The 22688-nt window shown below is 36.6% G+C and overlaps 1 long non-coding RNA gene across 5 annotated transcripts in view; it reads left to right on the top strand.

The window, feature by feature from the left end:
* Positions 1 to 22688, top strand: part of LOC111935652 (uncharacterized) — an 89467-nt gene that overhangs the window by 2723 nt on the left and 64056 nt on the right. For 3 of the 5 annotated variants that reach the window (XR_015276686.1, XR_002867778.2, XR_015276685.1), the window contains exons 2-3: positions 708 to 808; positions 1931 to 2009. This is a non-coding gene — a long non-coding RNA (uncharacterized LOC111935652). Of the gene's footprint in view, positions 1 to 707; positions 809 to 1930; positions 2010 to 2443; positions 2605 to 2720; positions 5002 to 5243; positions 7204 to 22688 lie in introns of those variants that run through there. The other 2 variants (XR_015276687.1, XR_015276684.1) reach the window with 2 other exon arrangements.

Raw genomic sequence — 22688 nt, 5'->3', positions numbered from 1 at the left:
TCCAGTGTCTATGCCCTACTAACTGAATTTTGGTATAATGAAAAATGGATCAATGTATGTGGCATAAATTAGTATTTTCCTATCAGTTCAGACACACTTAATCTCCGCGTCTAGTCTTGGGGGGAATGTTCTCATGTTCTTTTTTCCATGTCTTTTCTTGTATAACCACCCCCAGCTCTTTTTGTGGTGATGAGAGATCCAGTCTTAGGAAGGGTAGTTCATCACTGTAAAATGCAATGTTCCAGTGTTTTTGTGATCCAAATGTATTTCAGCATTTGTGTTATGGAGGGTGTTAAAGACTTAAAAGAAGTGATTTACTACTTTGGAGCCATTTGAGTAGAAACTCAAGCAAAAAAATGTTTGTGAGGATTTTTGTTGGTTTTGTTTGTTTTAAAACTGATTCTGCCTTGTGCTTGCTTGCAAAGTGAAATACTCTGAGACAGGGATGGATAAGAAGAGATGTAAGCTGGTATGGCTGAGTATCAGCTCTGCTGACACCCTGGTTCTGAGAGGAAATTGAACTTTCTTCTAGTTTGTCATTCCATGTTCCTTAAATCTGTCTTTGCCATAAAAAGCTGTTGAAGGACAATACAGAAAATTCAAAAGCTTCTGCTTCCTTAACTACTTTAAAACTTAAATTTAAAAAGTATTAGAAAAGATTTAATACATCAGTCTGATGATTTTAATTTGAATGCTTTCTCTTTCAGTAAAGTCCTGCAGAAAATACTGATTTAGAGGAAAAGAATGTGTAAGAACATCTCCTCTTTGGGCTTGATCCAGATTCTGTTGTGTTGCATTACAAGAGGAGGTGAGTTATGAAGGTTGTTTTTACACACCATTCTACATTTGTATCTTTTCACCGTGTATCTTCCTTTTCCTCCTTGTTTTCACTCAGACAAATCTTTGTTTGTGGTCTACATGATGCACAACCTGTTCTTCTCAAAGATCAGGAGGTGTTCCAAGAACAAGGAGGAAGCTGCCCTGGCTGCCTTCTCAGTCAGGCTGTGTTCACAGCCTAGCACACTCATGTGATTTGCAGTTACGAGTATGATTTGCAAACTGAATTACAAAAATACCTTTGATAAACTATAAAGACTCGTGGTCCAATCAGGTAGATAGATGGATGGTTGCTTTTTATTTTCTATGATGCTCTGTTGATCTAGACTATTTGCACGAGATAGGCATGACTTTTTATATGAAAATCACTTCCTTGCTGGTGCTGCTGAAAGATGACTTGCAATGTAGAATTGAGATTGGTTTGCCTCACTGACAGAGGCTGGTCTCTGCACTGGTGTTCAGAATTTCCAGTCTGACTCTGTGAGTTGTAACTAATGGCATACTAACTATATTTCCACTGGAGAAAATGTGTAATAATTATATTGAAATGCTTCTATTTTTAGAATATGATAGGGTGCCTTAGTACCTTGTGTTTAGACCTGCTATTGCATTTTTTTTTGTGATTGATTTGCTTTTTTCCCCTGGAATTCTAGCAATTTGCCAAATTAAAGAAAGCGTTTGAGGAAGGGCAGTATGTCTTGCAAGGTACAATGAGAAACCTGCTTCTTTAGCAGAATGCTTGAAAAGGATAAATGTGAGGGATTAATCTGAGAAAAAAAGTCACAAAAGTATGTGAAATGCTGTGGTTTATCTTAAAAAAAATCCTACTTGGTATAAGGTTTGTCAAATTGGTGTGTATTTACCCACTAGTTAGAGCTGAAAAGTTATTTGTTTGTATCTAGAATGTGTTAGTCTGTGTAAATTTTGAGGAGAGGGACTGGTCTTCAGTTTTGAGAGGAGTCAGGTTTTTAAAGGCCTGAATGCCTCTAAGAAGTGTGCCAGTAGCAGGCATACCATCCAGCTTTCTTCCCACATGAAAGCATTGCAGAATGAGAGTATTTTTGTTTTAGTGCTTCTTGTTTCATACTTGTAGGTGTTGGCAGTGACAGATGCACTGAAGTACTACATGCAAGAGCCAGAAGAAATGACACAGCACACCTTGGGCGTTAGAGGTAGGATTTAAGTGGAATATAAATGGCTTTTATGCCTCTGAGTGGAGAATGTACTTTTTAACTGCTTAAAGGAATTTTCTCTTTTGATCATTTCAGCAAAGATGTACGGTCTATGTAAAGCCACTAGTCAGAGTTAACTTGAGGAAATCTAGTATGAACCTGCTTGGTTTTAATTAGAATAATTTCATAAGGAATTACCACTGCTGTCTGCATGCAGAACCAAAAGGGGGAGTGGTGTTTCAGAGCCTCTCCTGAGGAAGGAACTAGTTCACATCATGATACTGTGACTCAGCTTACTGCTACATCGCCATGAGAATGAATAAGAAAATTTTTCTGTGTTTGTTGAGATGCAGTGAAAATGTAACAAATGTGAACAGTAAGAGGGTGTTACCTTCTAAATAGGGGTTAAGAGTTTAGGATTAATTTTTTTGTAGATTTTGAAAGCTTGTGACAAAAACAGCATTTGCAAGATTGAGAGAAAGAACTAAATGTTTCATGTGTAGAAAATTTGCATTCTTCTGTTTGGAAAACCATCTTGATGGCAAACTGCAGAGTTAAAATATTCAAATGTCCTGTCAGCTTGATCATCTTTTAGGTAATCCCTGCTACATTTCTTCAAAGGCTGGCAGCACAGCTTTGAGAGCTCTTCATTTTTCTCTAGATGACTGCTTAAGTGACTTTGGAACCAAATTCTCTGGTCTCTGTTTCTAGGAGTGGCTATCTGCTCTCTTGGAGTCCAAAGAATGAAGCTGGGCTCGTGTGCCTCAGGTTTATTATCAGACCTGTCTTAAGTTAAAAAAATCTTCTTTTCTTCATACCTGTGAAACTGCTAAAGCTGTGCAAGTGCTGTCTGAGTGCTTGGACAGAAAAATCAGACTGATGGTTTCTGTTATCAAATTATTTACCTTTGTGGAAATGGAATATTTCATTTTAGAAATACACGTGGTTTTCACTTGGCAGATGAAGAAAAGCATTTTTATTATGGATATTGTTTCAGTATCAAAGGGTTTAGATCAGTAGCTCACCTCGAATTTGCAATATGAACTTTTATCAGTATCAGTTTTGTCTTCTCACATGCTGAAGTCTCTGGGAATTTCACTGTGTTTTCAATTGTTTGCATCAATAGTTCAAGACTTTAAAAGAAAAACTTGCAGAAAAGCTGAAACACTAGGCAGTATTGCCTACATTGAAGCAAAGATTAAATTCAGCCTTGATGTTGGAGTGTAACTTGAAATTGAAGTTAGTTTATGTAGGGAAGAAATCTCTTTTGGTCTCTCAGATACCTCATTGAGGAGAAGACAAGACAAAATACTCAGTGGAAAAAAAAAGAGGCTGTATGGGAGAAAGAAGATTATATCATCTCATCTTCTCAGGCTAGAACTTGCAATGAGGTGCAAAAGGCAGTCATGTCTTTTATGGGCTTTTGTAGAAATACACAGAAATGCAGTTACTGCCATTAATATTCAAAGTACTGAAGTTTCATTTGGTGCAAGAATTTGCCTGCAGGCCTGCATTAAGGGTTTATTATTTGACACAAAATTGTGATGCTGAAGTTTCAGAAAAGTGGAAAAAAATGTCAGGAAATAAAAAATGCTTTTCCCTCCTGGGATATTTAAGATTAATTATTAAATAACTCAGTAAAAAATTCACACTTGCTTCAAGGTACTCTAATTGGATTTACTTTAATGTACTATCCTATCTTACTAGAAGAAATATTGAAGCTTTTTTGACAGTTTAACTGTAATAAAAATAATAATCCTCTCAGTGGTATACAGTTTTACAGTATACACATGTAGTAGTAAGCAAAATGAAAAACCAACTAATTTCAAGTTGTAAGAAATAAAGCTCCAAAATTGTAGTTTGCTATTTCCTTTTTTACTCCCAGTTTCTTTGGCCACTGTTGTTCATGGGAGATATTTCTATAACCTCATTCTGCTTGAAGCTTGGACTTAGTTTAACTTCCAGACTAAAGTTTGCTTAGAGCCAGTTCTTCTGGTATTCTTGCCATATTTTGTGTGCTACCATGGTCTTAAATAGTTTTTATTACTGGGTTGGTATGTTTATGGTTTTTTTGGGTTTTTTCTTCACCACTTTGAAGAATTATATTTCTGTCACTTCTTAAGAGTTTTTGAGAGTGCACTAAGAAATGAGTAGTAATATTTTAGACTTAATTGATACCTAGAAGACATAGAAGAGTCTTTCTATTATTTTAGTTCCTGCTAAGAGGTGAGCCATCTGGTAAATAGCAACCTACAGCTCCATAGGGATGATCTTTAAAACATAGTGATGATTTTTAAAGATGCTTCATTAATACTAATGATATTTTTATTCACTGCTTTACAGAAAGGTGAGTAAATAATTTACTTTTATTAACATCAAGAGAACTGGTGAGTGTTAAGTACAGGCTGTTATTCTTTTGTTCAGAAAATGCTCAGGTATAACTTGGAAAGGTTTTTGGTTTGCTCTCTCTTGTCTCATGTTGATGAAGAATATTTGAGAAGGAAACTGCAATATTTCAGCACACTGCAAGTTTCTAAGAGCTGGGACCTTATTCAACACACACTTTGTACTGACTTGAAAGTACTATAAAATAATGATAAGCTATTTTGTGCCATTATTTGTGTTGCCATCAGCTGTATTTCTTGAGGTTTCAGTGAAAAGGCATTTAAAACCTTGTAGTTCTCTTGTACATGTCCTATATAAAGTGCAAAGTGATGGAGATAATTCTCAAAACTTTGTACTTTAATGCTGATCACAGAAAAGAAATCTGCCTTTTGTCATGTTTTTCTTCAGGTTACTGATTTTTAGTAAGAGTCTTACCTTAAAGGATTTTCACCTTTAAAGCTCAACATGTTAGTCTTCATGCTTCTCTTATTTGCCATAATTAATTCTTAGACTAAAATCAAACCTTTTTTATTTTGCAAGTCAGCCCTTTTAATAATACTTAGGATGAGTCTCTGTTGCACAAATAAAGTTATTTTACCTCAGGCAATCCCTGCTGTGTGTCTGCAAAAAACATTGTTGCTTTGAAGTCCTGAAAACTGTGTATCCAGCTTTTTTGTCCTTATCCCTCTTTTCAAGTATTTTGCATAGTTCTTTCTCCTAGTTGAAGCTAATTAATTATGCAAGTTAAACACTACAAAGTGAGAAGGAGAACATGCTTGAAATGAGGAAGGGCTGAAGTTTGTATTTTGCCAATGAAATAAAAATTAATCAGCATAATGGATTGTTTAGATTTTCAGCTTTGTGTGCATCCATGTGGCCTCCCACTGCCCCTGATCAGTCAAACTTGAGCTGCTTCCACTGATGATGATGATGGAGACTTTGGCCATTTTCTCTGGAGAGATGTCATCTGTCCCAAGAGCTCAGTGAAATAACCTGCTCTTGGCAGTAGTTTCAGACAGTAATCAGTGATGAATGTCTTCAGGAAGAGAACTTGTGCTTTCAGAAGAGGTTGATAATGAATAAATTCGGGGAATTCATGGTTTGAAGGGAAAACGTGCTGGGTTCAGGGGGTTCTTTGTATCAGTGAAATTATTATTTCAAATCACTCTTCTTTTATTCTGTTAGCTCTCCCAATAGTTAAATACATTAGGAATCTGAAATAGGACTTGGCACATGGAGTCTTAAAAGATAAAAGGGAAAGAGAAATACATTATTTGTTTTTTTTTTTTTTCAGAAGTAAGGGACTTTACTCCTGGCTTTCCCTTTTCTAGGACACTCTCACTCAATAGCTGCTTGGGCTCTTATCTGCTCCAGTGAATTTTCTTTTTATTCATTGCCCAGCTGAATTGAGGCATAAGCACAGAAGCTGATCTCTGAAATTCTGCAAGTTCAAAGGCTTGCAATGCCAGAGTGGGGGGTTGCAACTTTTCTGACTGCCTTTATAGACATTCTATTTTTATTTAACTTCCTGCTTTTTTCTGTTTCAGAAATTACATGATTAACCTCACTAGAAGTATCCAAGATACCTTAGTTGCAAAAGGAGAGCCAAGTGCAAATTTGTATAATTTGTTATCAAAATCTGAGCCTGTGTCATAAGTACTATTAGAGAATCAAAAATAAAGAAGATAATTTAGGACTATTTGATTCCAAGTAGGGAGCTAGGAACTCTAAAAAATAAAATATGAACTTACATGAAATTATTATATTAAATGGGAAAGTGGCTTGGAAGCACTGAAACACAAATTACAATGTTCCTGCTGATGATTTCAAATGAGCCTGTCCTTTAAAGAAAGATAACAAGTCATGTTGCTCCATCATGCAATGTATGTGTTGCATCAAAGGAGAATTTGGGAAAAAAAACCCAAGGAGCTGGAGATGACCTGCTGAAAACCTTGGTTTTATCTAAAGGGAACATAGAATTACTGAGACATTTTTGTCACAATAATTACTAATTCATGTATTACTAATTCATATCTATCCCTTCAAATGCTTTCCTACCACTTCTGTAATTTAGTCTTTCTGTCAGGAGAATTCACTGAAGTCCTGTTTAAGGTGTATAGGAATTCTGGGTGCCATTGAAAGCATGTAATGTTTTCAATCAAAACATTTCTGACAGCAAATGTAGTTGTTTGATGTTTCTTAAATCATTTAGGTTTTGTTGAAATTTCCTTTAAAAGAAATAAAACAAAGAGGATCTGTGAAGTTCAGATATTTATTTTTTAAAAAAGGAGTTCTTATTTGTTTTATTTCAGAAATCTCAGTTTTATTTTGTGGTGAATAAGCAAGTTCAAACAATATTTAGGATTGAAACAAAATGCCTTAATTATCTTAGTTTTTCCGTATGCACAAGACTAGTTATTCAGAATGTCAGCACAGTTCAAATAACCCCCTCAAACAGCAAAATTGTTCTCCCACAGCTATTTCCTAGGAATATTTGCATACAAAAATCACTCTAAAAATAATTACTTGTTTCTGCAGCTTATAATCAGGTAAAAAGGCCTCCATTTTCCATTGCAAAGATAGTGCCTGAATTAGTATCTGCAAATTGGTAGGAATGTAATGCATCAATTTTAATATTGAGGGTGTCATTTGACCTGATCCTTCTCTGTTTTTGTCTTTCTTCTTCTGCTTTGTGCTGTTCTGTACTTTCACCTCATACACATTAAAAACTTGCTACTGTTATGAAATTAACACAAAGATCCATCTCTCTCATTTGCCCTGATAATGTTTTTCCAGGCTTTGACAGTCATTTCTTCAAAACTCTGAATGCCACCATTATATTTTTTGCATTTGTCCCCACTCACTCACAGGTAAATGCTGAAGTCCTTCTGGGTTCATGACATTTTTGCATCCTTTTGATTTAGCCAAACACAGAGGATGGTAAACAGGACAGGAGATAAATGGGATTGGAAATAAGAAGTTGTAGCAGAGAAAGGACCTTCATCAGTGCAGGGGAAGCACTTGGCTCACTGCTTTTTTCTGTTTTTAGCTGTTCCTCTCTTTCCTGGCACTGCCCTTGGAACACTCTCAGGCCACTGCTCAGGTGTCCAGCTCTTTCCTGCTGTTCCTTGGCAGCTGTTCCTGTTCCAGATCTCTGTGACACAAATGCAGCCCCTGTGTCTGCAGTGCAGGATTGTTGTGTGCAGTGGCCAGAAGGGTTTTCCTTCTCAGACAGGATTTTGGGTTGGTGGTGAGACCAGAAAGGGTGCTGGTGCCAATATGAAAACACTGTGGTAAATAACTTGGGAGCAATACCTACCAGTAAAATAGGGTGTTTCTTGGTTTTCAGTTTGTATTTTCCAGCAATATCTGAGTGTTTCTTTGCGAGAACCTAAGCCACTGGGACTTTTTGGGTTTTGGTTAGAAAGAGAAAATCTATGTTAGGCTTTTTTAAAGGTTTAAAATCTGAATGATCTTGTAACTGATTTGCATTACAGCCTAATCTACTACTGCTTGTTGAGTAAAAGTACTCTGAGGGAAATAATTTTATTTTCACTTTGATATATCTAAAAGTAACTCCTAATGAGAAGAAACAAGCAAGAGAAACTGACTTTAACTGCCTCACCATATAAAAAGTGCCATGAAAATTATCTTGAGAGATGATGATGATTGTAAAACATCTAAGCTTACTTTGAGCTCTGACTGAAATTTTGAGTAGTTGATTGTTGCTCTGTTCAGCAAATAATTTCTTGAGGGTTTTGTGTTGTGTTCTACAAGTCAAAGGCAACAACTTTTAGTATATTTGGACATGTAAATTCATGTTTCCTCTAAAAGAAATTTTATGTTCAGCTACTTTGCTTTGCCATGAGTGCCTGCTCTTCAGATGGGTTTTTGAAGTGCCACATTTCGTGACCTGAGACTAATTAAACCAAGATTCTCTGCTGTCACCTTGAAAATTAAGCCTTCTGATAATGTTTTCATAGTTTTAGTTACACTCCCATGAAAGTCCTATAAACATAAGTTGTTTATCACATTCCTTCTAAGAAATGTTTTTTGATGGACATTTTGCATGACCAGTGTGCTTGGGAAGGTGGTGACTTAATTATCCAATCCCTGGTCACTGTCGAGAATTTATAAATACCAGAATCAAGAAATAAAGTCATGTTTTTTTGTTCTAACACTGAAGGTAGTAGTGTGAATCATTTTGTGTCCTTTAGCTACACTCTGCAGTAAAATACACACTTGAGACAGGTGAGTTCAGCTGAACTAACCATGCAAAGGATGAGAATCAAATACTGCAGTGTATTTCTTCACTTAATACAGCAATAAAAGTACATATGTGTGGTGGTGACTTTGTCTCTTTCAGTCTTTGTTCACAGACAGAGAATCTGTTCTGAAACAGGATTTCAGAAACATCCCTTTCAGGTTCTTTGTTTATAGTATGTTCTTCCATGCCTTTTGGAAACTGCTGGAAATATTTCCAGTACTTTAAAATGTTTTATTTTAATTTTATTGTAATTCCATATTAGTGAAAGTTACAACTGTATTAATTCAGTCAATTTCAGTTTATAGAAGGTTGTCCTGAACATATGATCATCTTTAATATTTGTATGAAAATTCTTCCAAAAAGGAAGATTTACATTTTTATTAAGTAATAAGTTTTATTTATTTTTTTTTTTAATTTCCATTCAGGTTTGTCATAGAAGTTGTGAAACTCTTGCTGGTGAGTTTTTTGTCAGTCAGTGATATGCTTCTGCTGAAGGCAGAAGAGAAGAGATAGGGAGCAAAGGGTTAGTTCATTAAAACACCTGAAATTAAAGAAGAAAGCTCTTGTATTTGGCTGTGAGATGCTTGTGCTTTAATAATTTAATCTGTGTTGTAGTGTTTGAGCAGGAGGGTGAAACTGAGTGTCCCTGCTAAGTTTCTTAGGAAGACATGCAGCCTCCTCAAATCTTTCAGTAGGATTTAGAAGAGATGACTCTTCGTTGCTTTTTTATTTTTAACTTAATTATTTCCTTTAAAATATAAAACTGAATGGTAGCATAGCTTTGAAATACTTTCTTCAGTTTATTTCTAGGACTGACTATAAAATTTGAAACTTGTCTTTAAGTACCTTTGCTCAATTGAAACTTCTTAATAAGACTCACTTTTCTCTTGAGTTTGGTAGGAATAAAAAACAACTTTAAAATATCAAAAAACTTTTTCCAAATAACATTATTTTTACTTTCTAGAATAATTATATAAGGGTTTAATATTTAGATTAATTTTCTCTGCGTTCTGTATGAGTTAGAAAAAGATTTCCTGCATCTTGCATGAACGCTTCTAAGATTGCTCTTTAATGGTGCCCTCCCTCTGTCCAGCTAAAAACTTCTCAGTGCCAAAATTAAATGTTTATTAAGCTACAGAGAAAACAGAAAAACAACTTTAATCTGAATTTCGGGGAAATCCTGTTACAAGTCTTGCTATGAAAAAATAAGGAAGTGTTTTTAGATTCAGGTATATCTATTCCTGTAATGTATCTGAGCTGTATAGAGGTGTGAGTCATATTTTAAAGACACAATTATATGTCCTTGGCAAGGAAGGAGTAAGCAGGAAAAATGTTCATATGCAACATGTTCTGTGTGGAGAGATTAAAAAAACCAAGTGATTCTTTGCAGAATGTCTTTAAGAATCTCCAGGTTTAACTGTAAGGGGGGAGGGAAGGAGGGGAAAAATAATTAGCTGACTAAATCTTTCCCTCAAGGTGGAAGATCATAAAAAGAATGATAGTCTTGGACACCAGCTTTTTTTATCTTCTTCAGAATATTCAGTTTTCTTTTAGTGCTAGTGAGTTTGGGATTTGTGGGGCTATAAAGTGAAAAAATCTTAGACAATCCAGTAATGTTGCCTTCTTGACTTGATGGGGATATTTTAGACTGTCATACATTGTGAATTTTCTTTGGACATTCATGCATGCTAAATAAAATTATTTGTACAATGACCAAAGGCTTCCAAGGTGAAAAAGATGATTTGTGGGTCACTTAGATCAGCTTTTACCCACTGTCTCGGTTCAGAAGGGAGCTGAAATAAATGAACCTGTTTATACTGATTAAAATACAGTATCTGTAAATGCTACAGTGTCCCCACAAATGAACCTGCTGTGGTATCTATAGGAGAGGTATCTATTTTTTGTATTTCTGCTTTTCAATTTGTATTTTTTTTGTATTTCTGCTTTTCAACCCTTTTCCAGGCAATGTAATGACAATCACTGAACAACTCTGCTTTTCTGAAATGTGTGATGCCTCTGTGTCTTGGAGATAGGTGGCCAGATCTAAAATTTTAAAGCCTGTATCTTCCCCTGTGTGTTGTTTCCAAATCAAAGGAGCAGCATGGTGAGGGATGGTTGCCATTTCTGATATCTAATGTGGGAACCCAGCTCAGTGGGTGAAAGGAAGATGCTGCTGCTGAGCCAGATAAGCTAAATTAAATCTGGTCTCATGGTCTACTTTTTAACCTAAACTCAGTTCTGGGGATGATCACTTAATTTGTAAAATGCATGTCCCACTGAATCAGTGATTTTGCTGTGACCTTACGGTGATTTGAGTGGATACAGAACATACTGCCCTAGAAAGTGAGCTGTGTCAGGGCAAGATTTACAGGACACTGATTTATGGAAGTTGCTTTGAGAGATACTGAGGGATCCAGAAACCAGTGTAATTCTGTCAAATCAATCTACACATGATTCTCTAATTCTGACTCTATATGAGCCATATTTGGCTGGAATTTAGTCTGCCTGTCTAGAAGTAGTACACACATTTTGGGAAAAGGAACTGCAAACAACATCTGAAAACTGCTGGCACAATATGCCTGAGTCTTTATGCAGGAAAATGTATTTAATAGCATGCAACTGGAGAGGAGAATATGCAATAACTGATTTCATACCATTGGGTGTGCAGGAAACTTGACTAGCAAATGCAGGGTAGGGATGTCTAAAATCAGTGCCAGCCTTCAACATTGTGACTTCACCAATCATAGTGCAATCTTACATATTTACTAATTTTGAGCTTAAAACTAACAATTAGGAATTCTCACTCGATTGTGGTAAATTTTAAGTTGTTCATTATATTTGTTATTTAATCCAGATTTATGTATCTGGTAAAATGTGTTCAAATTATGAGGCTATAATTTTAGCTAAGGTATTGTGCCTGTGGCATAGCTGGGTCCTGAACCAGAAATGTCTTTCTCTTTAACCACAAAGCTGCTGTTCTAGCTTGTGCTTACCTGGGGGGGAAAAAATTCCACATCCTGTGTTTTATGGGTTGCTTTCAGTAGAAGCTATTTTTCTAGTTTTAAATATGTTTTTGCTCCCAGTAGGATTTTTTAATATTCTTTTTGAAGCTTGAATACATTTTCTTCTCTTCTAAATTTTTCCTTATCCATTTGACAGCTCTAGCTTTTTGTGCATTTTTTTTCTACAGTTGAAATAATTGTGAAGCACTTTTAAAACTTTTTATAACATTTTGGTTTTGTGTGCCATATCAGTGGGCTCTGAATCCAGAACCTGTTACCTCACCACCTCAGAAACAGAAGTGTCCTTTAGGCCCTAGATAACACAATTTAAGAGCTGGAGGCTTTTTTTTTTTTACTTTTTGATAGAACTTTGCTGTTTACTGAGACTGTGAAGATGCTTTCGTTTTTTCCTCCTCCTTCACACTTGATCAATGGCAAGCATGGAGAGCTCCCAGTATCTTTCTTGCCCATTTGAGCTCTCTGTGCTTTCAAGCTAAGACATTCTAAGTTAAATTTGGCCTGATAAAGATCTCGGAGAAGTTGAGCACCAGGCACTGGAGATGCATGAGAAATCACCCCTGTCTGGGGGCAGCTCAATCTGCTTCATGTGGCCTCTGAGAGGATAAAACCTCAATCCTGCAGTGACGCAGAGCAATAATCTCTAGAGTTTTCTTGGCTTCACCCTTAGAGAGCCCCTCAGCTCTAAGGGACGTGGCTGCTCTTTCCTGTCCCCACATTAGCTGCCTGGAGGAAGCACCAGCTAATGTAGCCATTACTACTTTTATACACTTGGTGCAAGCCTCCCCTTACACATATAATGTATGTTTAGCATGCAGTAATAAAACACTGAATATAACAAACAGTAGCAATGAAAATTACATGCTCTTATAAACATTTTTATTTTAAACAACATTTTGTACTGTGATGCGGCAGAGGCATCTACAACATAATCAGCTCTGTAACAGGAGAAAGTAATTTCTTAGAATGATCCTAGAGCCCTTTGTTAATGTCAAGGATAATTTGGGCTGACTGATTTGATTGCTGCTCATTTCCAGCAAGAGGTCTCGATAAATGAAACTGCTTGCCTGGATAATTTAGGCTTATATGATTGCCAGAAAGCTAATGATGCAAACACAGCTGAAATAAAATTCTGCTTTATACTGGAGGTTTTGTAAAAAAAAAAAAAAAAAAAGAAGAGGGAGGAAAAAATCCACTGAAACACCTGCTATATGGATGTCAAAACAGGGAAAAGCCACTTGCCAGTCTCAGGATGGAAAGTGGCTTGCATGTATTATGAGACATGTTTCATACAACTGGCCTTTACAGATCACTAGGACAGTGTTTTATGTTGCTGCAGACAAGTGATCTGTTCCCTTCTGCTTTCTGCCCTTGTCAAAACAGGCTGTTAAAGTTTAATGGTTTTAAGGTAGGAAATTTTCTTTAAAGAAGAGCAGGAAAGCGAAGCTCTGGAGATATTTACAATGAACTTAGTATTCTGCAGTGATTTTTGCAGATTGAAGTTAAAGCTTCTTCATTTAGGAAATTTATGTATGAATTGCTGTACATTGGCTCAGACCATTTGTTTTTGGCATGAGCCCTTTGGAGAAAGAGTGGTTCTGGTGCACATATTGATTCCTTCTGTCACATAGAGTTCTGTCTGGGAGTAAGAGAGCTGAGTCTGTTCATTGGCTGCACTACTTAATGAGGAAATATTACAGGCCTCAAGGGGTAGGGGAAATGAAACCTAAAAGTGTTATTATATTTGGCTCTTAAAATGTTTCAGAGGCCAATTCATCATTTAGTTCTAGGTCAGCCTGTTCCTTATTACTTGTCCCTTTTTTGATTTCTTGTTGGTTTTGTGCTTTTTTGTGACTCCATCAGGATGTACCAACCATAAGCCAATGGTTGCAAAGTTTGCAAATTACTAAAATTCAAAGCAGAATCTTTGTAAAAAATTTGTAACAAATTGTCTTTGCACAGATTGTTTTAAAGCTGTCTGTGATGAGTTTTGTTCACTTCAGGTGGTTTGTTTGAAGACTTCCAATTTTTGGGAGAAATTGCACCTTATTATGAGCAGAAATCTGACATCATTAGGAGTTAAGCAAGTCAGAGGTGTATCAGTGATCAAATAGCTCAATGAGTAGTGTAGTTCTATCTCTAATTAAGTGGATTTACAATGATGAACTTTGGAGCTCATCAGGCAATATTATATGTTCACACTTGTTTATTTTAATCTTTCTGTAATGCTTCCATTTATTGTCAAGTACTTCTGTCTTACAGGTTGTAAAAGTCTAGATTTTTTGTCTAGATTTTTTTTGTAGCACTGCTAAAGTAAATTGGGCTTTATGAAAGCTTAATTCAGTTCTTCATGAAAGTTAACAGAGTAAAATATGTATGTGTCATATATGCACATTCATGGACTAGATATTACTTAGGTTAAAATAAATTCTTGTGTACATAATGAATATCAGATTGTTTAATAATAACTGCAAAAATAAAACTTTTTTATAACTTATGGTATATATGAGGGATGGAGTCACAATTTTCTTGCAGACAAGGAAGATTATAAGTTCTCTTATGTTCTTATGAATATTTTTAGTTGTTACTATCTTGGACTCATAAATTGTAAAGTTTGAAATAAAAGTATACACATGTAACTTCAGATGGGGGAGCAGTATCCTTCAGTACTGAGTTTGATTTATAAATAAGTTTCTAGCCACAGGCATCTCTTTCACCCTGAACCTGTTGCTCAACTCACCACCATCAGATTTCTAGTTTAATTTTCTCTACAAATTAGTCTGGATTTTCTCTACAAATTTAATAACTACCTCTTCAGCTAGGTGTGGCCAGAGTAATCCTCCCAAATTTTGCTCCCTAGATGCAGGCTGTAATGTTCAGCTTGGCTGTTGGGTGCCTCTGCTTTGTTCCAGAGAGGCAAGGTCATCTCAAAAGCCTGGTACACCCATAGGCAGTAAGGATACCTGTGAGGGATGTGACAGTGTCTTTGAATGAGCAATTTGGATGACAACCCTAGTGGAATTGCAAAATTCACCCAGCTCTTTACACCTCTTTTTCCTTAGAGATTCCAGGTTAAAATAGGATACAGGAATGTTACAATCAGTACTTGAGAATGAGTGAAATTGATGGGTTTGTATTCTCAGAAGCACGACTATTTTTTAATTGCATCAACTGATTTAATAGAAATTACGGTGCTTCCTTAGAAACCTCACCTTGTTTGACATATACAATTAATCAGCAGACAGCTTTGGGATGAAATGCAGCAGCCTAATGAGACCAAATCCTGATTGTGCTGATTAGTAATGAGAATTTGTAAAAAACTGGGCTATCTGATCAGCAGGATTGAATCAGTGTCTGTTTGGGTGTGTGTACACGTGGGAGGGAGGGGGGAAATAAGATGAGGAAACAAAACTTCTTCCAAATACCTTCATGACCAGGGAGTACAGAAGACAGCTGCCCAGCCACGCTTTGTAAACTGAGTCATTTTGAATGGAAAACCTTTCCCAGATTTTCAGTGAGGTTAGTGAATACAGCATGCCTGCAATGACATTTCAACTTTATTGAAGTTGTTCCCCCAATCTCAAGTCTTCACTTGTTGCAAAAACTGGGAATCTCTCAATTTCAGACTCTTTGCAAAACAGGCTGCTGGGCACTGGGTCACATCTGCTGGCCTTGGAGGCCTGAGATTGATACCGTGATTTCCTGCCTCTAAGACAATCTGGCTGATGGGTCTGACATGAAGTCTTTGTCTTTTGGCAGGGTGACAGATACACATTTTAAGGAAGCCTGTGGAATCTGAAAAAAAATGTAGATTACTGCTTTGAGGTCAGCAAAACATGCACATTTGTATATGTACACATACATGTATGTCTGTATATATGTATATATATATGGAGTTGTTTTTTTCCTATGAAACTTGGCTGAAACAGAAAGCTTTATATCAGTTTTCTAGTGCCAGGAACAGAATTCACTTAACTATTCACAGTGTTTTAGGACAGGTGGTAAAATTGAATAACTGTAAGGAAAATTCAGGTAAGGGAACATAATTACCCAGACTGGATCTTGCCCAGTACATTAGAGCTAACAGTTACCTTTCTCTGGAAAATACTGTGGGATTTTTAAAGGCAATTTGGTTTTATCTTGTATTACAAATATTGCCTGTTTTTATGGCTGTATGATTTGAAGCTTGTATTTGAGCCTAAGGAATATTTTTCAGTAGATTCAAGACTGGGGAATAGCATATAAAACCCATGGTACCGGCGTAATCAAATTTTATAAATAAAACTGTTAAATTTTATTTGATCCTCAACTGCTATAGGGTGATTTGCAATTCTTAGGAAGTGTGCTTTGTGGCTTGTTCAGTGTGGCTCTAACCCTCCTGTGCTGGCAGGTACCTTTTTGTTCTCGGAGGAAGGAGTGTGAGTAATGACTAATTCATGAACATATTAGAGGATCTCATCATAGGTGTGGCTATTGAGTAACAGAGTGTGTAGAAGACAATCAATCACCTGCTTAGAAAAAAGGGAACTAGGCTGTCTAAATACTAAATGATACAAAATGAAGTGCAGCCAGGTTTCCTCATAGGGATTTATTACCAGGAGAAGGAAATGAAAGAAGAATAACAATGATACCTAGTTGTGGGCAAGAGCTGTATAATTTTCAGGGCTGTCCTCTGCTACAGTCTGATCTGTGTTCTGTTTGTCTCAGTTTAAATTAGTACCAATATTTGGGTTAGTAGCTTTTTAAGAGCTAAATTGAGCCTTTTGTTGGTTGCAGGATTGGTTAAACTAAGCAGAGACAGTAATGATTCATTTGAAAATCTAAATAAGGAAGGCTGCTCTGAGAAAAATTGGATGTTGGGTGTTACTAAAGTTCTGTCCATATTTTTAGCAACTTTCTCTGGAATCCAATCAAATATGGTGATAGCCTGAAAAAGTGTGAAAAGACAAAGAAACATCAGAACAGTGTCAGAAAGTGTGTTGGTTTTGCATAGCCTTCTTTTTGGTAGCAGGGGGGACATGGAGCTTCTGTGAGGAGCTGCTGGAGGATTCCACCATGTCCAGCAGAGCCAATTTCTGATGGCTCTGAAGATGGACATGCTGCTGGCCAAGGCTGGGCCAATGGGAGAGGTTGGTAATGCATCTGTGATGACTTATTTGAGAAGAAAATCAAAACAAGGGGCGATGCAGTTTGAATTCCAGGTAGAGAAGAGAAGAAGGGAGGTGAGAGCCTGTGAGGGAAACAACATGGAGACACCAAGGTCAGTGGAGAAGGAGGGGAAGGAGGTGCTCCAGGGGCCAGAGCCCAGATTCCTCTGCAGGCTGTGGTGAGACCATGGTGAAACCCCCACGGCCTGTCCCCTGCCCTGCTGGTGGGAAGGAGGGAGGGGTTGGGGGAAGAAAAGTTGTTTTGAAGGGCTTATTTTACTTCTCATTATCCTCCTCTGACTCTGTCAGTAACAAATTCACTTTGTACCTCTAAGCTGAGCCTGTTTTGCCCTTGGAGTGTTTTCTCCTGGTCCTTATCTCAACTCATGAACCCTTTGTTGAATTTTCCTCTCCTCTCCCCAGATATGGCAGGGGAGGGTGAGTGAGTGACTTTGGTGGGTGCCTTGCATTGGGCCAGTGTCAAACCATGACAGCTGGAAACATGAAAGCAAATAATTTGGCATTCAGGCCCTGTGTGGGGCACAGAGTTCTTATGACTGAATGTGTACAAATTTCTTTAGCAAGTTTCCTAAACTACTCATGCATTTAACTCTTCCCCAAACTTGAATTTTACAGCAATTTTTATTGCTACAATCTGCTCTCCAAATAAAACCATTTAGCTTTGGCAATTCCCTAACACTGGAATGTTTAATAATACATGTAATGTTTAAAAAGTTTTGGAGCACTTAGTATTTGCTTAGTCTTAGTTTGGAGGGTAGTATGGTAATGAACAAGTGATGCTTGAAAGGTCACAAACTAAGCAAATAATGCAAGCATTTGTAATTTATTCCCTAATTAAACATTTTGCTGAACATTTTTTCTGAATGTAGTGTTTGCTGTATGCTGTGATGGATTATTTGTCTTCTTCCACCTAATAATATGAAAATACTCCATTCATTTCTGCATGTTGACAGGATTTAACCTCTTACAATAATCCTATCAACAAACAGACTAGTGAATGTTTTATAACTAAGTTTCTGAGTTCTTTTGTGAAAGTATTATTTAAACTTGTTTTTACAGCTAGGTACAATGCCCTTGAGATGAGCTGGTGTCACCTCTTAAACAAAGCCCTGAAGCTTTTATGCACATGTTATGCATTATGTTGTGCCTGGTGTATTCCAGGTCTGTGAGGCAGGAGAACATCCAATTATATTTATTCTCTGAAGATAATTGTGGCAAATCTAAGGTCAAGGAGAGTCCACAGGGAAGAGTGGGAATTTACATGCAAGATTTTTTTTGGTTCAACTCAGTTTGATTTTTCCTATTAAACATTCAGAAGTTTGTATTTTGGGGAGGAAGGAACATTTCATGGCCTTATATATCAGAAGCTCACAATTTACTGATGGCTAAAATATATTCCAAATGTCAAATGTTAACTCAAAATCAACTTTAGCAACTTTGAAATACTGATTTTTGACTTTTGCTATTTGAAGTATCCAAGCAAAATACATTCACTTTTCTCAAGATTTTTATTATAAATGAATCATTTGCGTTGCTTTGACAGTATAAATCAGAGAAACAGGAATTTTTCACACAGAGCAAATTGGTGAAAACCAGTTCTTTTCCTAGGTTTGTGTTTGGTTGTCATGTTATAATTTTGAAGAAAAACTGATTTTTGTTTTGCCACTGTTTAATGACAATTTAACTTTGTTCTATATATTGATTGATACACTTAAACATATCGACCATGTATTAGTGGAGTATTGCAGGTATGCACTGATTATTTCCATGTATTTTCACTATTCAGTTATAACTGAATTAAAACTGATGTCAGATCTCCATTGCAGAGTTTTCAGTCTGGTTTGACCCTTGATTGTGAGTTGTGTTTCCAGAGAAAAGGTGCACAGATTGCTTTTGGTGGCAGGGGAAGTAGCACTGAAACATTAATCAAAGGTTTCTCGTGAAGAGGGAGCACACAGGAAGGGGAAAGCAATGACAAGTGGTAACTTTTTCTAAGGCTCTATTTCTGCTTCAGGAAGCTTATTAAAAGGAGGAGCCTAAAACTGTTCTGGCATTAGGGAGTTTAACACTGAGCTTTTTAATTCCAAATGGAACTCACTAAGAAGCAAACAGCCCTGGTTGAGTTCTCTTGACTGTATATTTTCCAGGAGGCTTTGTGGCCACATGCCTACATAGATTATTGATGAATTTCAGCTCTTAGGCATCTCCTTCCCCATTAATATTCAAATAGGTTAGTTAAGCTGAGGTTTGACAAGTATCAATGTCTTGATTACCCCTGCTCCCCCCCAGGTCACAAGTGTTGACAATACACAAAAATCAGCTGGAAACAGGAGCATCCAGGAGTTTAGGGAATATTATCCTTGTGGGATATCAGCACTGTGTAGTTTTGTGTCCCAGATCTGGCTCTTATTTCTCTGTAAAGTAAGTTATAAATGCTAAATACAATAACATAATTTTTATAAGTGGAGGTCAAACACTTTGTTTTGTAACATTTCCTACAAAGGACTGCCAACTGTACTGTGGTACAGGACAATTTGCTAAAAAAACAGAGAAAAGGAAGTTTTGAAAACAGCTTTCCAGCCTGCTTCAAAGCACTCTGACATAGTAAGTTGCTCTGATAGAGATGAGTCCCTGTAGATTTCTTCCTCTGTCATTTCCCAGTGCAGTTAAAGGGAGAGCTGGAAATTACAGGATTCCTTTCCTGAAAGAAAAAAAAATCATATGGGAAAAGTTAAAAGGAGAAAAAAACCCAAAAGACAAACTTCCTCAGATTTCATAATGGGTAGTTTTAAGATTTTGGACTTCAAAAGTTAATCAATGATAGGAAGCAAAATGCAGAGAAACCACATCAGCAAGTTTCTTCAGATAAGAAGTGGAATAGAGAGAGATCAATTCCTGCCTCTTAATTATTGAGGAATAACTGCCCAACTTTGAAAAAGGCCTCATTATATCCAAATCCAGAAACTTCTAATTAGGCTTCTGCTTCAGCAGAGTGAGCAACAGGCACATGTACGTTGGAGGTGGAACACATAAAAACATTCTTCTGATCACTGAATTTTACAGCAGAGTTGATGAAAATTATATTAATTAGGAATTGCAGCACTGATATGCTGAACCCCTCTGCATTTTATTTATAAACACATTTCTTTCCTGCTATTGATTTTGAATGATGTTCTTAACAGAAAGAATGACAGAATGTATGCTAAGGTTATGGGCTGCAATTTAATAAAAATACATTAGATTCCAGCATTCACTTTGATCTTTCAGTGCTTCACTCTTAACCACAATGTTATTGAATCTTAAACTGCAGTATAGTTGCTAAAAAATGTATTAGTTGACTTATGTTATAAATAGTAATACTTAGCAATAAGCATTAGTTACCATAACTTTGTGTAATAGAGATAGTCTCAAAATTTCAGTTCTGTAATTAAAGTGACTTTTCTTTCTATGAAATGCTCATTGAAATTTTTAATTGAAAAAGCACAGTTTCATTATGCAGAGTTGCCATTTATGAAAGAATGGGTTATCAAAGATGAAAGCTTGTATGAAAAACTACCAAGCACTCTGGAGAGTCCATGAGTACAGGCACTTTAAAGATCAATTACATTCAAACTAAACTGAAATTAAACAAGCACCTTACCACTTTGACACATCATTGACTATTTGTTTAACTGAAAAGAGAAATATTTAATTTCCTTCCAATGGACCAAATAATTGATAAACTAACAGTACTCTGGGTCTCTTTCTATTCTGCCTTGATACACTACTAAGCAGGTTCTTGTTATTTCCTGCAATTTAGAAGTGATAAAAGGAGTCTCTGGTTAGGCTTTAGTTGCTTGTGCAGTACCTGAAATTCTGGTAAGGGACAAAATGGCTTCTTATAGACCTTGAACAACTTAAAAATAAAATTTTGCACTTTCATCACACTGAGAAGGGTGCAATATGCTGTAGCATAGAGGAATCTGGATGTAACAGCCCATTTTTCAGATTTTTCATTTTTCTCAAGTCTAATACAGTATTTACAATGCTTTGGCTGCAGTGCTTCACCAGGACTGCCAGAAGAGCCAGTAACTGGTCCTTCAGATTGAGTCAAGCTTTGTGTGAGGTGAATGAGGATACTGCAATTTAATTTTTATTACCTTCAAATCCTTCTGTCTACTTCTGTGTCTGGAAAGCCTCAGCACATTGCTGATTTTAATATAGTTACATTAAATTATGATATTTTAATCAGCAGCAATGATGCCATGATGATTTTTTTGCCTTTTATTTTTATATACACTTTTATGTATTCTCAGTATTCCTAGCATACATACTTGTAATTCTTTAATCATGATATTTTAGCACAGTCCTGCTATTCTGCTAGGCAAGAAAACCAAACATTCTAAAGGCCTCACAGCTGGAGGCCAGAAAGCTGTACACTATCTTGAGAAACCAAAATTCTCTCTAGAACATGTTTTGTAAACCAGGATTAAGCCCCATCTGGGGGTAATACTTGAGAACAGTGAGATGTCACACCATGCATTAAAGCTTCTCATTGGGGAATCTGTCAGATAGCTGTTTTGCAAGGGCTGTACAATTGTATACATGGAATACCAGGTATAAGGATCCTTTTTAAATACCAAGGTAAAAACAGTTTTATCCCTTAACTGTGTCTGGCTCATAATTCTCAGACCAGAGAAAAAAGCATCAGCTCCTTTTACTCCAGTTTTGCAACTATTTTTCTTTTTTTGTTTAAAAAAATTATACATGAGAGTAGAACTTAGAGCATTATTGTACAGATGCCTTTAAAATGAGACCAATGACTTCTGATTTAGATTTTTTTCAATTTCTTATTGCAATTCTTGAATGAAAACATTCTAGGACTATTTTGATGCTAAGCAGGGACTGAAAGAAGGGCACTGTTTATTCTAGTTTCATAGCTTCAACTGGCTGGTTATTTTTTGCCTTTTCCCTCCTGCTGTTTTGGTAAGGCTATGATAATTTGTGAAAATACTGCTTACAAATTTACAGTTATTTACAGTTATCTAGGAACTGTGTGTATATATTGGTTACTTGAGGCAGCCACAGGATTCTGTCTTTGATCTATGTCTATCTGTGCAGAGATCAGTGATAGATTCAGGTGGTTACAGTTCCTCAGTCCTGTTGGTGCATTTCTCTGTGATATTCATGTAAATCTTATCATGCATTTCTTATCCACAGTGTGAGTTATTTGCACTCTGAACTGCAGAAAATAAAGTAAGATTTTTGTGTGTATGAATCAGGATTGCCTGACTCTGTAACCAGAGAAATCTGATCTCTGTTTCCTTAACAGCAACAGTTGACTCCCTCAAACTCTTTTGAAGAAGCTACAAAAAAACTACATTTGCTTTTATTTTCTTGCACTTAGATCTAACTTGTATTCCAAAATTAGTAGATGTCTCTAGAGACCTCCTTACCTTAAAAATCAGATGTTCAAAAATGTATTGAGGGCACCATTTAAAGTCACAAGCAGACAGCTGTTGATCTATGGCTCATGGAGTGTGGTCTATGGAGTTGGTTGCAAGCTTACTTTGATGGGCTTTTCCTGCTTTTCACTAATTCATAGCAGTGGGAAACCTTTTGCTGTTTTTATACAATGGTTTGGGTTCTGTTAAACCAGCTGTGGAATTGGTTCTGAGACCTTGCTACTGAGTTTGTTCCCCACTGTTGTTCTTCACGTGGAAGTGGATTTATGCTCTGTGCACTGCAGAGGTCATTTGCTGCAGGATGATTTTCCTGCAGTACCTTTTGTTACTACAGTGTGGTGTTTCACAGTGAGGAGTGTGGTAGACCCTCTATCCTGGGGTAAACACTGCATTTC

This window comes from Cyanistes caeruleus, chromosome 15, assembly GCF_971803275.1.
Source record: "Cyanistes caeruleus chromosome 15, bCyaCae1.hap1.1, whole genome shotgun sequence".
Classification (NCBI taxonomy): domain Eukaryota; kingdom Metazoa; phylum Chordata; class Aves; order Passeriformes; family Paridae; genus Cyanistes; species Cyanistes caeruleus.
The sequence above is the reverse complement of the archived record's forward strand: the minus strand, read 5'-3'. Positions and strand labels throughout refer to the sequence as shown.